The following is a 15,946-nucleotide window of genomic DNA, read 5'->3' as shown; positions in this document are numbered from 1 at the left end:
ACGTTGCTGTCACCGCGTTTCCACGATATGATAATCAAGAAGCGAATTAAATATTGCGCTCTGCGCTGATGGCATCAGTGAGTGGCATTTCATCACTTGTGATGTCATGCGCAGAAGCGTAAAAAATGAAATTGAATCTGCGCACCGATTAAAATATTTTTTTTAAATAGTAAACTTCGTCATATTATTTAACGAGCTGATGTGTGCATCACATGACTTCCTTTGACTCCAATTTAATGTCATTTCCCCATTACTCGCAATTTCAATGTCATTCAATGGTTTATTCTCTAAATATCACCGACAGTGGCCGAATTGAAACCAGATTTAGAAAAATAAAAGAAAAAAAAATCGCCAAATTTGTCGCCAAGCTGTCGACAAAACTTGACGACCAAAAGACTGGCGATATATCGCCAAATGTCCGCCAAATTATAACACCACTTGAGTTTGCTTCGAAATTAAAAATGATCTCCCCCCAAAAAGGTGCAAATGACCCCTTTAGAAACACCCGAATGCAACCAAAAAGGGACGTGCACAACTAGATCCCACTAAAAGTCTACGCACCAAATTTCAACTCTCTAGGACTTACCGTTCTTGAGTTATGCGACATAATTTCGAAATTTACCGCCCCTAAAATCTGCCGCCTACGCCAAAAGCCGGGTCTGATGTACACACCCACATGCTAGGGTTGTAGCCTGTCCCTCGAAATTAGCAGCATATAAATATTTCGAGTGTTTTTCGCGCCATAATTTCTTACGACGGCCCTGGGTACGCAAACGGTTCACTATATAACAAGTGCGACTGTATAAAAATAAAATTACAAGTTAATATCGCCCCAAAACAAAATTTTCCTGGCCGCCCCTAGTATTAGACATATTTTTTACATAATGTGTGTGTGTAGTTGTGTATGTATGCGCGTGTGTGTGTAGTTGTGTATGTATGCGCGTGTGTGTGTAGTTGTGTATGTATGCGCGTGTGTGTGTAGTTGTGTATGTATGCGCGTGTGTGTAGTTGTGTATGTATGCGCGTGTGTGTAGTTGTGTATGTATGCGCGTGTGCGTAGGACATGGATGCAACGTCGAGACGGTTTTCGCTATGGGAGCAGCATCGTGAGGAGCCGGTCGACGGTGATGCAGCGGAGGGTGGCGGTGGGAAAATAAAATGATATCACATCAAAACAGTCAAATGAGAACAATAAGCAATCGTGATTGCACAAAAAACATGGGCCCAGAAAATACTTTCATTTTCCCAACAGTTTTTTTTTAATTAATTTTTTAAAATGTCCGATTTTTCAAACAAGGCGTGGTCTTTATGACGTCACAAATGTAAATTAAAATTGCACCATACGCTTGCTATCAACCCTATCGTTGCCAATACTCGTGAGTAAAGATGCGAATTAAATATTTTGGACGGTGAATGGCAACACAGAATGGCATTTCATCATTTGTGATGTCATCGCCAAGAAATGTAAACAGTGAAAGCTCACCGGTTTAAGTAATTTTTTAAAAATATTAAACTTAAACAAATTACAGTGTAGCACCGTTTATACGTTTTTGAAGGGACTGCACGAAAAAATTCACACATACACACATACAAACACATATACACACGCATACATACAGACATCCACACATACACACACAAAAACATACACACAACTACCCACACATTCGTGCCTGCACACAGACACAAACACATATGCCTGCACACACATACACATACCCCCCCCCCCCCCCACCCACACATACACACACAAAAACAGACACACACATACACACAACTACCCACACATTCATGCCTGCACACAGACACAAACACACATGCCTACACACATACACATAACCCGTACACACCGTTGAAGCACCGTTTATAAGTTTTTGAAGGGACTGTCTGAAAAAAGCGTACAAATGAAAAAACGCATAATATGTATAGGTTAATGTGTATTAGACTCTGCAGGGACCAATTTTAAAAACGTATAATTGATAAAAACGTATAAAAGAGAAATGTATAAACAGCGCTTCACTGTATTTAAAAATTGCTCTGATCCAATGCTTTTAAGCATGCTCGTTCAAAAAAAAAAAGAAATTAAAAAAAATACTTTTAAAATTTTGGAAACGATCCAGTTATTCAAAATGCTCAATTCTGGCAAAGCGGCATCAATTGCATCTGAAATGTACATAACCTAAGCTATTAAAAAACAGTCAAAGCATTTTATTCATACCTCGGAACACGCTTTTCAAAATGGCACCCAAACCGTAATGCTGTGGTTAGGATTTGCGTAGTTTTCACAGCGCTGCTTGGTTAGGTTTGCCTCAACTATGTATGACTAAATATTACCAACTATGTAGTCTGACCATCAATTACATGGAAAGCTAATATCCGGTTTAAAAGTGGAAATGGACGTATCTATTAGTTTATAGGGGTGTTAGTTGGTTTGTTAAAGATGTGCACTTTTGCCTCTCTATTATTTAGCCTTAATTTTGTAAAAATGAAAATTTGCTCTCGGAAACATTTTTTTAATCTAAAGTATATTCGATCTATGTTCACACGGCAAAAATGAATTGATTTATTGATTCACAACAAAGTTTTGAGCTTACCATTTTGCTTTTACGTTCCTGAACGAAATGAAAATATTTTCTTTTCTTTTTATTGTTTCCATGGTAACTATTTTTGTCTTCCCTTATTTTATTTCAGAGAATGCAATAAATGAGTAAGGCACTAGCGACATTATAAAACGCGTGCATCAAAATCCCATCGTTATTTTCCCTTCTCCCCTGCGAGATTCCTTCAGATGGAATCGTCTTTACTTGGCAGATTGCCCAATTACGTACAATCCGCGGTCGAACAGTATAACTCATTTATTTTTTCTTCAAAATGTGTATAAACATATTGAACGAGGTACTCTGTTTTTCAATTGAAATTAGGATATTCATGTCATACATTAGTAAACGAAATTAGTGAAATATAAATACACTACACTCCCGATTATCCGTGCTAATTAATGCACGGATAATCGAAATCCATGGATAATCCGAAAGTGACCAAGCACGCAGAACAGTGTGTATAAGGAGGCTGTAAGTAGAGTTCACGGTGGTCTTTACTAATAATAAAGCTGAAAGTCTCTATCTGGATATCTGGATCTCTGTGACGCGCATAGCGCCTAGACCGTTCGGCCGATTTTCGTGAAATTTGGTATAAAGTTAGTTTGTAGCATGGGGGTGTGCACCTCGAAGCGATTTTTCAAAAATTCGATATGGTTCTTTTCCTATTCCAATTTTAAGAACATTTACCGAGCAAACTATCACAACGCGGACGACTAAATTACGAAATTGTCATAACGTGGTACCGTAACACGGGCAAGCAAATGAATATAGCATCATCATTCAATATTTATAAATATGGAGGCGAACCAAATGACTTTTTAATTTTCTTCTACGGGCAAAGCCGTGCGGGTACCACTGGTATATAATATAATACTTCGGGTTTAATTGCGATACTCTACTGATACAAAAAGCAAACATTCGTACTGGTTATGATATAAGTGATCAAATTTGCATAATTTTTAGCCATAATTAATCTAAAAATTTTTAATTTAAATTTTTGGCTGTGCACGGATAATACACAAACCGGTTAATTCGCACACGGATAATCGGAAGTACAGTGTATTCCGATTCATCCACTCGTAGCAGTGAATTCGAAGGCTTTCTTTCCCCGAACGATATCATCTGCTGATCTCCGTTAGAACAAACATCTCCTTCGATAGGCCCTCGTTAATCGCCAAAAAATTGCCCTTTCCACTGTCATAGTTGATTCTGTCCGATGAAAAAGTTTGGTGCCGATTATCTAATCTGAGGATAAACACTCTGTTTGACGCCGTCAAACATTTCTGCGATAAGTCGAAGGGGAACGGGTGCGAAGGAGTTAGAAAACGAAATACGAAAGCACCAAAGTTTATCTACCAGAGATGCGTTGGTTGATTTGTACGCGGCTTTTAAAGGTTAAATCAAGAATAAAAAAAAATAATAATATTTTGAATTTTGACCTCTTGCATTCAAATTATGTTTTTCGCAATCACGTGTGTGTGTGTGTATGTAGGCGTGTGTGTTTATGTGTGTGTGGGGGGGGTATGTGTGTTTGTGTGTAGGGGGTATGTGTATGTATGTGTAGGCATGTGTGTTTGTGTCTGTGTGAAGGTATGAGTGTGTGGGTAGTTGTGTGTATGAGTGTTTGTGTGTGGTGGGGTATGTGTATGTGTGTGTAGACATGTGTGTTTGTGTCTGTGTGAAGGTATGAGTGTGTGGGTAGTTGTGTGTATGAGTGTTTGTGTGTGGTGGGGTATGTGTATGTGTGTGTAGGCATATGTGTTTGTGTCTGTGTGCAGGCATGAGTGTGATGAGTGTGTAGGTAGATGTGTGTAGGTGTGTATGTGTAGGTATCTGTATGTATGCGTGTGAGTGTATGTATGTGTTTGAGTGTGTGTATGTGTTTGTGCGTGTATATGTGTTTGTGTACGTGTGTGTAGGTGTATGTATTTGTGTGTGCGTGCGTGTGTGTGCAGTTGTGTATGTATTTGTGTGTGCGTGCGTGCGTGTGTAGTTGTGTATGTATGCGCGTGTGTGTAGGACATGGACGCAACCTGGAGACGGCTTTCGCTGTAGGAGCAGCATCGTGAGGAGCCGGTCGACGGTGATGCTGCGGAGGGTGGCGGTGGGAAAATAAAATGATAGGACATCAAAACAGTCAAGTGAGAACAATAAGCAATCGTGATTGCTCAATAACATAAACGAACTAAAATAATTTTTTGTGCTTGAAAAATAATGATCTGTACTTGTTTTGGGCGTGATCTACGGAACCCTCAACAAGTACGAATCATTATTTTTAAATGCAGGAAAACTTTTCGAAGTTTGATACTGCACATAAAATCAGAGTTCGAAAATATAGTGACATTTTCGAAAATATCGAATCTCGGCAGGGTTAAATTTTCGAAAATATCCGATATTTTGATATGTATCGGATATTTTCAATCAACACCAAACTCAAGTCTTCAAAATAATAAATTCATTTTCAAACGACTCTTTATTTTCTTATATTGTTATTACAATATGTAGACTTAAAGTTAAGGTTTCTTTTATTATTTACTAGTGATACCCGCACGGCTTTGCCCGTAATAGAAAAATCAAAAGGTCTTTTGGTTCGCCTGTATATTTACAAATAACGTATGGTGAATTTTCTCGCCAATTGGCTTGTACCCATGTTACAGTTCCACGTTATGATAATTTCGTATCTCGCCCATTGGCTTGTGCCCATGTTACGGTTCCACGTTATGATCATTTCGTAATTTACTCGTCCATCTTGTGATATTTTTGTTCTTAAAATTGGAATAGAAAAAGAACCACATCGAATTTTCGAAAAATCGCTTCGAGGTGCACACCCCTATGCTACAAACTAACTTTGTGCCAAATTTCATGAAAATCGGCCGAACGGTTTAGGCGCTATGCTGAATTAAAATACAGAGTTTAATTCCGAGAGCAACGCACAAATATATAGAGTATATATGAGGCCCCTAGTTTCAAAACCGGATACTCGCAAAAAATTCGATTTTCTTTTTTTTTTTTTGTTAATCTTGTAGAGAACCATAAGGCCTATTTGCCTGCTCAATATTAGGTTCAAAAACCGCTTCTTTCCCCCTCGATATGGGGCGGGAAGGTCTGCCTCAGTTTCAAAACCGGACTTTTACGTCTCCTGTAAAATTTGGTTTTCTACAAGTGTCCGGTTTTGAAACTAGGGGCCTCATTATTAAAAAAAAAAAAAGTCCCGCCCGCGCAAACGGATCGGGCAAGAAGCGAGGCAAAAAGAGAAGCGACTTACCTGTCGGACGACCGACGTGTGTGTATCGTCCGCATCTGGTAGCAAGCATCCATCCCCACCTGTTCTCTCTCCTCCAGCCGTCGTTCGTACGTCGACCCTTCACCCCCCCCCCTCCCGCCCCCCGAGTAAACAGGCTCTGCGAAGGTGGACGCTGTGTCGTCCCACAGGTGTGCTTCGTCCACAACACCCGACCACTTCCGTTTTCGATCGACAACAATGGGTTTTCGGATGGGGTGGGTACTTTCGGTTTCCGACGCAAACAGGGATCTCGGCGGGGTTTTCCGAATAAGCGGACGTGCTTCCTTAAGCCTGGAAGCTGCTTAAATAATCATTTTCAAGTGCTTGAGAAACGACGACGTTAAAAAAGAAAAAAAAAAGATGAATTTTTACATTTTGAATTCAAATTATGTTTTTCGCAATCGCGAGTGTGTATATGTAGGCGTGTGTGTTTGTGTGGGGGGGGGTATGTGTGTTTCTGTGTAGGGGGTATGTGTATGTGTGTTTGTGTCTGTGTGCTGGGATAAGTGTGTGGGTAGTTGTGTGTATGAATGTGTGGGGTGGGGGGTTATGTGTATGTGTGTGTAGGCATATGTGTTTGTGTCTGTGTGCAGGCATGAATGTGCGGGTAGTTATGTGTGTGTGTGTGTATGTATTTGTGTGTGTATGTGTAGGTGTCTGTACGTATGCGTGTGTGTATGTGTTTGTGTGTGTATATATATAGATGTATGTGTGTAGGTGTATGTGTATGTGTGTGTATGTGTTTGTGTATATGTATAGGTGTATGTGTGTAGGTGTATGTGTTTGTGTGTGTGTATGTGTAGGTGTCTGTATGTATGCCTGTGTGTGTATGTGTATGTGTTTGTGTGTATATGTGTGTGCGTGTGCAGTTGTGTATGTTTGCGCGTGTGTGCAGGACATGGATGCAACCTGGAGAAGGCTCTCGCTATAGGAGCAGCACCGTGAGGTGCAGGTCGACGGTGATGCTGCAGAGGGTGCTGGCGGGAAAATAAAATGATAGCACATCAAAACAGTCAAATGAAAGCAATAAGCAATCGTGATTGCTCAAAAAAAGAGAGAGAATGCACCAAAAACCTGATTATTCGATCGGACGTATTTCCGGAAATTGCAGAAGCGTTCTTTGCTGGATGCATGTTAAATAAAACTGGTGGCTTTCAGAAAAATAAAATTGTATGTTGTGGCCATCACGAAACTTTCTTCTATATCTTTCTTATGATTTTGATCCCTCCCCATGCTTGACGAGGATGCAATATTCCCAACAAAAACGAAATGACACACGCCAAAACGTGGCGACCATCCCAATTCCCGATTTATCTCAAAAGCAAAGCAAAGAATGAAAATTGAAAATTATTTTAAAAGCCTTGCTTGAATTAATTACAAACATTTATTTCTTAACAAACACAAGATGGCAACAGTTAAAAAGTTTAAATCATTGCGATTTTCTGGTCATTTTCCAACAATTGAAATCACGCGAAATACGCAGACAGGCTATTACGATTTATCTTTCTTATTATTGTTGTAATTATAAAGCTATTTTTACTCACACAAAAAATAAATAAATCAGCCCCCCAACCCCATGGAGCAATTGGCGCCAAAATTGAACCAACGCCTGTTTACATATGGGTTGACATTCATTCCAAATTTCATCCAGAACGTAGCATTACTTCTTGAGATATGGCACTCACAATGGAAAACAAAGAACGTTCGATTGCGCCACCCCCTTTTCAGCTGCTGACGCCAAAATAGAATCATTTCTTATACCCTCAAAGGGCTACTTGTCGATAAATTTTTGTTTGATTCCGTGCATTATTTCTTGAGATACAGCAGTCACAATTGACGACAAGAAACGTTCTATAGCTCCACCCCCGTTTGAGCTATTGACACCAATTGCTACATAATTACAAATAGTTGTGGAACTACTTTGATATACCCCCGCAAATCGGAAATTTGGCGACTTTTTTTGTTTTTGTTGACACAAAACTTTGTTGCCACAAAAATTGTTGCCACAAAACTTTTAAAAAAATTCAAAAAATGGTACAAAATACATGAAAATACTAAATTTGGCAACAGCAAAAACCTAAAAGCTGAAAAAACCTAAATTGGCAACACCAAAATAAGAAACAGCAACCCTAAAAAGTCGGTAGGGAATGCCAGATTTGGCGCGTAGTTTTTGGGGGTGTATATCAAAGTTATACCATAGTTGTTTTTGATTACGGTCGTGACAAAGATTTCAGATAACTTTGCTCAAATATAATTTTAAAATTTGCAATCTACAAGAAAGTTGATTAGTGGAAAATGACTAAGTGGCGTCTGACTACAACACTATTATAAAACAGTATCTTCTCAATTGAAATTGGTGTTGCCAGATCCTAGACTGAAAACGTGAGTTTAAGTTTTTAACTAAAAACATGAGTTTGAAAAAGATAATCTTTTCTTGTTGAAACTGTATTTACTGTAAGAAATGCGATATTTCACGTATTGAATTAGGAAACTACACTTTCTTGAGAATAACATGATGGTGTAAAATGTGTTTTATATTTTGATGTTTATGTCCGATTTTCCGTGGATTGCCCCCCCCCCCCCCCCACTGCCTCATGTGTGGTGTAAGTTGAACCCCGGTTTCCTCGACATTTTCTATCATGGCTTCCAGATCTCTCTTAAACAGCTCATTTACTCAACTCAGTAACTTAACTCCACAACTCAACTTAAAACAATGACTCAAACTCAACAACTGAAAACAACAACTCTACCCTACAGCACAACAACTCAACTTGAGTCATCAACTCAATTCAATATTTCAACTCGACTCAATAACTGATATCTACAACTCAGTTTAAAGCAATAACTGAAGTCAACAACTCCGAGCAACAGCTCTAACCTGAAACTCGACAACTCAACTCGGCTCAACAACTCAAAGCAACAATTCAACTCTACTCAACAACTCAAAGCACTACTTGAACTCTACTCAATGTACAAACTCTACAACTCAATTACTCAAACCAATAACTCGGTTCAACAGCTCAAAGCAACAATTCAACTCGACTCAATATCTTTTATCAACAACTCTACTTAAAACAATAACTGAAGTCAACATCTGAACAACAGCTCTAACCTGCAACTGGACAACTCAACTCGGCTCAACAACTCAAAGCAACAATTCAACTCGACTCAACAACTCAAAGCACTACTTGAACTCTACGCAATGTACAAACTCTACAACTCAACTACTCAAATCAATAACTCGACTCAACAACTCGAAAAAACAATTCAACTCGATTAAACAACTCAAAGCACTACTTGAACTCTACTCAATAACCAAACTCTACAACTCAACTACTCAAATCAATAACTCGGCTCAGCAACTCGAAAGAACAATTCAACTCGACTCAACAACTCAAAGCACTACTTGAACTCTACTCAATAACCAAACTCTACAACTCAACTACTCAAATCAATAACTCGGCTCAGCAACTCGAAAGAACAATTCAACTCGACTCAACAACTCAAAGCACTACTTGAACTTTACTCAATACTCATCTCAATAACTCGAAAGAACAATTCAACTCGACTCAACAACTCAAAGCACTACTTGAACTCTACACAATAACCAAACTCTACAACTCAACTACTCAAATCAATAACTCAACCCTACAAATGAACTAAATTAAACTTCACTCTCAGCAACTCGAACCCAACTCTACAACTTAATTCAACTCAACTGAACTCAACAACTCTTTATTCTTCACAGAGTTACTTTTAACATTATTTTGACCAGGGACTCTGAGGGGGAAAAGGATAGACTCCGACTCCTAGAATTTTAAACCTCCGACTTCAGACTCTGACTGACTACAACTAATTTTACTCAAGCATCAGTTCGGCTCCGTCGCCCTGCTTCTGATGACTACAGCGGCTAAACTCGAAGGACGTTTATTCTAGCACTATCGGTACCCGTGCGGCTTTGCCCGTAGTAGAAAATTAAAAAGTCATTTGGTTCGCCTGTATATTTACAAATAATGAGTGATGAATTTCTTTCCAATATGTTGTGTTCATTGTTCATTTGCTCGTCCACGTTATGATAATTTGCTCGGTAAAATGTTCTTAAAATTGAAATAGAAAAAGAGTAAAATTGAATTTTCGAAACATCGCTTCGATGTGCACACCCCCGATGGTACGAACTCATTCTGTACCAAATTTTCATGAAGATCGGCCGAACGGTCTAGGCGCTATGCGCTTAACAGGCATCCAGAGATCCAGTCATACAGACTTTCAGCTTTGTTATTAGCAGGGTTGGCAAGTTTCTGCCGAAGTGGTTAAAACCACTGGTAGAAACCGGTTAAAACCGGCATGGCAAAAACCACTTTCTGCCTCTTTGCGGCAGAAACTGGCAAAAACTCACAAAATGAAAAATTAATTCTTGATATACAACAGAAAATGCATGGAAAAAATAATTAATTGTTAACCAAAGTAATGTAATTTTATATCACAACTAGTGGTACCCGCACGGCTTTGCCCGTAATAGAAAATTAAAAAGGTTTTTTGGTTCGCCTGTATATTTACATATAATGTATGGTGAATTTTCTCGCCAATTGGCTTGGTTACGGTTTCACGTAATGATAATTTCGTTTTTTTCTCGTCCATCTAATGAGAATTTTGTTCTTAAAATTGGAATAGAAAAAGAACCACATCGAATTTTCGAAACATCGCTTCGAGGTGCACACCCCCATGCTACAAACTAACTTTGTGCCAAATTTCATGAAAATCGGCCGAACGATCTAGGCGCTATGCGCGTCACAGACATCCTGACAGACTTTCAGCTTTATTATTAGTAAAGATTCAAAATCAAATGTTACATTGTTTGGACCCTGCCATTGCCTCTTAGAAAAGGTGGTTTCAAAAATCTAAACAGGTTCTCAATTTACTACGCACAAATGAGAAATTTTAGAATATTCTTAAAACAGAAGAGCTAACAGCAAGCAATGTCCGTGAAACTTTCATCTGTTGTATAACTGGTCCACCATGTAGTAACTGGGGTTGTGGTAAACATTTGACTCGAAAAATAAGTTATGAGAAATTAGGCCAATTTGTTTTGCAAAGCTGTGACATTAGGTACAAAATTTAGGCAAGTAAAATTCTGGCACTTTCTTCTTGAAGCAGATGACATGATAATTTCAATCACAATTTAGAGGAAGTATATAAGTGAGCATCAGTAATGCCTGTTTAATTTTGTATATCACGCCTCTTTCCTAAGCACCCCTGCATGATTTTTTATCCTTTGTTAAATGAATCCAAATACTACGAGCCTCTGCAATTGGAAAGTTCCCTTTCTGAACTAGATCAAGGGCACTAGCATAGGATTTTATTTTTTTCAATGATGAAATGTTTAAATTTTTAGTTTACTTAAACAAATATCATTTACTAATTACTTGAGTTTTAAAGACGTTTTTAAGTTTTTGCCAGTTTATGGCGCTTTTTACCGGTTATAACCAGTTTCTGCCACTGGCAAGGCAAAAACTAGTTTCTGCCGGCAGAAAGCCTACCCTGGTTATTAGTAAAGGTCTCAGATAAAAGCTCGAGATTTCAGATAAGAGCCTACTAGAGTAAACATCCCGTCATTTTTTACGCGTAAACAGCCTGCAAAGAAAAAAAAAAGGCGGGGGAACAAGCATTGTTTTTTTTCTGCCCTACTCTCCCCCCACCCTCCATATCCCGATCGCTAATAGGCCCCATACAATATAAAAAAAATCTTAGTCACTTGAAATTCTAACCACGCGTCGCGAGAGAACTGAAGACATTGTAATTCATTTTGAATCGGTTGACAGGGCAGAGGATGTCCCAAAATAGAACCAGTGCCATCCCCAACAACGTTTTTTTGAATGAAGGGCTCTCAATAAATGACGTAACACTTTTGTTTACACGAAAGATTCTCAAACTTTTCTAATTCGATGCACCTTTTGAAGAATTCGAATTTTCTCACGTCACCCTAGTCCATCTCTATTTTTTGAGATAGTACCTAAGTGTGCCACATACCCGCCTGCCCTCCCCTAAATCCGGCTCTGCGCAATCTTATTTGGTTAGCGAAGATTTAAATCGTCTGCTAAGAAGAATTAGTTTAAAATATGCGTTATGTTCAGAACAAAATGAAAATCCTTCACCCTCTATTTTTTTCCTTAAAAATTTAGGTGTCAAAAATGACGACAGCATATAAAATCATTTTAATTGATACTGCTGACAACTGTTTATTGAGCAATCACGAATGCTTATTGTTCTCATTTGACTGTTTTTGGCGTCCTATCATTTTATTTTCCCACCGCCAACCTCCACACCATCACCGTCGACCGGCTCCTCACGATACTGCTCCTAGAGCGAAAACCGTCACCAGGTTGCATCCATGTCCTACACACACACGCAAACACATACACAACTACACACGCACACATACACACACAAACACATACACACATACAAACACATACACACGCATACATACAGACACCCACACATACACACAACTACCCACACGTTCATGCCTGCACACAGACACAAACACATATGCCTACACACACACACACATTCATACACACAACTACCCACACACTTATGCCAGCACACAGACACAAACACACATGCCTACACACACATACACATACACCCTACACACAAACACATACCCCCACACACAAACACACACGCCTGCATACACACACTCGTGATTGCGACAAACATAATTTGAATTCAAGATGTCAAAATTCAAATTAATTTTTTAATTTTTAAACAAAGGAATAAAATGAGACTAAATTCTCCATTACAATGAGAAATTATCCACCAAACAATTAAATTAAGCTTTTAAAATCCGCCAAATAAAAACTAATTTATTAAATAACATAAAAAGTTGATTAAAATAAACTTGAAAACAAACAAATCAACATTAAAACCTTCAATAATAATCCGCCAAAAAGACTTTTTTATTACAGGTGCGTCACACTTTACTTGGCAGCTTGTTTATTTCGAATTCTGCTGTTATGCCAAGACATTCAGCCAAACCGACCAGCCAAGATTTGAACTACCTCTAGTGCATGGGAATGGATCCCACCCCGAATTCGATCCCTCCATTAAAAAAAAAAAAAAAAAAAAAAAAAAAAAAAAAACGCGCCAAGTGAAGAAACGCCGCAGTGAAAAGTGAAAGCGGAACCCAACGAGGCACCCCTGAGAGGCGAAAGTTCCCCCCCCCCCTAACCTGTTTTCTGGTTCTGTAACCCACATTCGGATATCTCCCTTCGTGGGCCTTCCCCGTGAAGGTCGGGGGGCGATTGTGTGGGCGGAGGGGCGGTGTCCATGGGTAAAAAGAGGGGACGTCTTTAAAGTAATTGAAGACAGTAATGGTTTTTCAATCAATAAAGATTGAAAAACCCCCATTGATGAATGATTAATCAAAATCATCCTCGATTTCAGGCCATTAATGAATGGTCTCTCAAAAAGAAATATTCTTCTATAAAATAAGGCCATCAATGAATCATCAATCAAAGACAAATATTCTCTTATATAATAAGGCCATTAATGAAACATCAATCAAACACACATCTTCCTCAATTAAATTAAAGTCATCGATGTATGGTCAATTAAAAACAAATGTTTCCTCAATAAAATAAGGCCTTTAATGAATCGTCAATTAAACACAAATCTTCCTCAATTAAATTAAAGTCATCGATGGATGGCCAATTAAAAACAAATGTTTCCTCAATAAAATAAGGTCTTTAATGAATCGTCAATTAAACACAAATCTTCCTCAATTAAATTAAAATCATCGATGGATGGTCAATTAAAAATAAATGTTTCCTCAATAAAATAAGGCCATTAATGAAACATCAATCAAACACAAATCTTCCTCAATATAAATTAAAGTCATCGATGGATGGTGAATTAAAAACAAATGTTTCCTCAATAAAAAAAGGCCTTTAATGAATCATCAATCAAAGACAAATATTATTCTATAAAATAAGGTCATTAATGAATCATCAAACAAACACAAATCTTCCTCAATAAAATTAAAGTCATCAATGGATGGTCAATTAAAAATAAATATGTTTCCTGAATGAATTTAAAGCCAATACTGCCGCGTTAAACGTAAAATCCGCAACTCCGCTTAAGATGAGATATTGCGTTTTCAAGTTTTACGCCCATATAAACTTGATTCAGAGGCCATTTTTTCAGAAACTTTTGAAAAATATTTTCCATCCACAAATGACTCTAAAACACTGCATTTGGGTAAAATATGTCACAAAAAAAAAAAAAAATATATATATATATATATATATATTAATTTGAATTTTTGGCAACTTGAAATCAAATGATGTTTTTCGCAATCACGAGCGTGTGTGTGTATGAATACGCGTGTTTGTGTAGGCGCATGTGTGTGTGTTTGTGTAGGCGCATGTGTGTGTGTTTGTGTAGGCGCATGTGTGTGTGTGTTTGTGTAGGCGCATGTGTGTGGGTGCGTGTGTGTGTATGTATGCATGTGTGTGCGTGTTGTGTATGCAGTGCTGTGTGTACGCGTGTGTGTGTGTGTGTAGGCGTTCTTGTGTGTGTGTGTGTGTGTAGGCATATGTGTTTGTGTGTGTGTGTAGGCATATGTGTTTGTGTCTGTGTGGAGGCATGAGTGTGTGTGTGTGTGTGTGTAGGAGTGTGTGTTTGTGTCTGTGCGCAGGCATGAGTGTGGGTTTGTGTGTGTATGCGTGTGTGCGTAGGATATGGACGCAACCTGGAGACGGTTTTCGCAAGAGGAGCAGCATCGTGAAGAGCCGGTCGACGGTGGTGCTGCAGACGGTGCTGGTGGGAAAATAAAATGATAGCACATCAAAACAGTCAAATGAGAACAATGAGCAGTCGTGATTGCTCAAAAAACACCTCTTCTGCGACAACTTAATTTTGATAACATTTGCAGTTACGACATCTGTGCCTGGCAGAATAATGAATGATCATTCAAAGAGAAATCTTCCTCAGGAAATTTAAGGCCATTAATAACTGATCAATCAAAATCATCCTCAATCAATTTTAGGACATAAATGGATAAACAGTTCTTCTTCTATAAAATTAAAACCATTTATAAATGATCAATCGAAGATCTTCCCCAATAAATTTGAGACCATGAGTTCAGGATCAACCAAACAGAAATCTTCCCTAGTTTAAGGGCATGAATAAATGATTAATCGAAAGAAATGTTCCTCAATAAAAATAAGGCCACGAAAAAATGATCAATCAAAGAAAAATATTCATCAAGAAATTTCAGGCCTCGATCGATTGAACAGAAAACTCCCTCATAAGTTTAAGGCAATTTATGAATTCAAAGAAACATCTCAAGGGGGTAGGGGGGGGAACGTTATTTGAAACGTATTTACAAATTAGTGAGCTATTAAATGAACTACTAATGAATTTGAAGTGGAATATATTTCGAAGATTTGCTCTTGTAATTTCACCGGCATTTATACAAAATTTGCGTTTTCTGACGAGGTTTACATCATAAGTTTATACCTGAATGACTCATATTATTCTTGAGAAAGGATTTTTTTTTTTTTAATTTTCTTAGTGTACAACATCATAGGTAGGACTCGACCGATGCATCGGCCTGGCCGATGCATCGGCGCCGATGGTTCAACAATTTAGCCATCGGCATCGGCATCGGCGGCCGATGCTAAATTGCAAGAAACATCGGCCCATCGGCCTTAAAAACTTCGAAAAGCCGATGGAATTGGCCGATGTTTTTGAAAAAAAAAAAAAAAGCATCTTTGTTGTTTTACCTTTTAATACAAAGTAAAGGTTGTTTTCATGTAAAATTGTTTACTAAATTTCAGTATGAATTTTTATTTGAGTCATCCCTGAAAGAGTTTTTAATACTGCATTCAGGTACCAAACAAATTAATTATTGCGTTGTTTCTTGCTGCTGGATGTACGTAGTATCTCTCATAAGTCATAACTCCAAAATGGTAAACTGTAGAAGGATAAGTTTTCGCGTGTGGGGTGTGCGTACGTTCCAGTTGTGCACTTCCCTTTTTGTTTTCGATCGGGTGTT

This window comes from Uloborus diversus, unplaced genomic scaffold (genome assembly GCF_026930045.1).
Source record: "Uloborus diversus isolate 005 unplaced genomic scaffold, Udiv.v.3.1 scaffold_18, whole genome shotgun sequence".
In the NCBI taxonomy this organism is placed as follows: Eukaryota; Metazoa; Arthropoda; class Arachnida; order Araneae; family Uloboridae; genus Uloborus; species Uloborus diversus.
The sequence above is the reverse complement of the archived record's forward strand: the minus strand, read 5'-3'. Positions refer to the sequence as shown.